Source organism: Anabrus simplex, chromosome 5 (assembly GCF_040414725.1).
Source record: "Anabrus simplex isolate iqAnaSimp1 chromosome 5, ASM4041472v1, whole genome shotgun sequence".
NCBI classification, from domain to species: Eukaryota; Metazoa; Arthropoda; class Insecta; order Orthoptera; family Tettigoniidae; genus Anabrus; species Anabrus simplex.
Window position 1 is genome coordinate 286,249,143 of NC_090269.1, and position 1,639 is coordinate 286,250,781.

At 49.1% G+C, this 1,639-nt stretch overlaps 1 non-coding gene across 1 annotated transcript; it reads right to left on the reverse strand.

Moving 5' to 3' along the window:
• Window positions 1-1,253: 1,253 nt before the first annotated feature.
• TRNAS-GCU (transfer RNA serine (anticodon GCU)) lies at window positions 1,254-1,335 on the reverse strand. Its single transcript has one exon. It is a non-coding gene; the product is annotated as a tRNA-Ser (tRNA).
• Window positions 1,336-1,639: the final 304 nt, after the last annotated feature.

Consider the following 1,639-nt stretch of genomic DNA (forward strand, 5'->3'; position numbering starts at 1 on the left):
GCTTTTAGCGCCGGGTGTGCCCGAGAACATGTCCGGCCAAGTGCACTTCTTTTGATTTGACACCCGTAGGCGACCTAACCGTCGTGATGGGGATGAAATGATGATGAAGACGACACATACACCCACCCACTGTGCCAGCGGAATTAACTAATAATGGTTAAGATTTTTGACTCTGTCGGGAATCGAACCCGTGACTACTGTGTTCAATGACCTGCACGCTAACGATTGAGCCATGAAGCCAGACGACATTTAGAGAAAAGGAACTAACTCAACAAGTCCTGGAAAACTTAAGATGTGTCCTATCACTTAATCTCTACTTCTGGTCAAATTCTTTTAATTTCTGAGCTATTTAACGTCCATGTTTCACTTCCATACAATATCAATGCTCAATGTAAGCAAATTTCTTTTGTTAAAAAAGGCTTTCCTTGCTTGTGCTAGTCTGCATTTTATGTTCTCTTTTCTGCCATCGTTAGTTATTCCGCTTCTTCTTCTTCTTCTTCTTCTTCTTCTTCTTCTTCTTCTTCTTCTATCTGTTTACCGTCCAGGGTCGGTTTTTCCCTCGGGCTCAGCGAGGGATCCCATCTCTACCGCCCTAAGGGCAGTGTCCTGGAGCTTCGGACTCTGGGTCGGGGGATACAACTGGGGAGGATGACCAATACCTCACCCAGGCGGCCTCACCTGCTATGCTGAACAGGGGCCTTGTGGGGGGGATGGGAAGTTTGGAAAGGATAGACAAGGAAGAGGGAAGGAAGCGGCCGTGGCCTGAAGTTAGGTACCATCCCGGCATTTGCCTGGAGGAGAAGTGGGAAACCACGGAAAACCACTTCCAGGATGGCTGAGGTGAGAATCGAACCCACCTCTACTCAGTTGACCTCCCGAGTCTGAGTGGACTCCGTTCCAGCCCTCGTACCACTTTTAAAACATCGTGGCAGAGACGGGAATCGAACCCGGGCTTCCGGGTGTCGCAGCTAATTACACTAACCACTACACCACTGAGGCGGACAGAAACCCTTTTCTTTTCCTATAAATAACACTCCATAACTGATACGTTTTATAGAATTCACCAATCATTTCATTCGCAAGCTTGAACAAGTTATTGAAAACGGGAAGAACGAATCTGCACTGCCAGCCTGACTGCTTTTAATTTTATGCAGCGAATGAACCGATTATTATCAGCGTTTCTCTCTTATAAAGAGCCTATGGACAAGACGGATTTATGTTGTGAACATTTTCAAGCCTTCAAAAACGTTCAGCGACGAGGATGGGATTCGAACCCACGCGTGCATAGCACATTGGATTAGCAGTCCAACGCCTTAACCACTCGGCCACCTCGTCCTCTGCGAACGCGATGCTAGCGTACACGACGTAACAGCGGAGTAGAGAGCGCTCAGCTGAACGGAACTGTGTATGATTCTATAGAGGTGTGATGATATTGATATTATTTGACAAAGTGTTCGGCTCCTTGGCTGATTTGGTCAACGTAGTCGCCTTCGGTACAGAGGACCCCGGGTTCGATTCCCGGTCGGGTCGGGTCGGGTCGGGTCGGGTCGGGTCGGGTCGGGTCGGGTCGGGTCGGGTCGGAGACTTTCCCCTGTGGCGCTTTGTGGGAGGATGGGACGTTTGGAAGGGATGGACAAGG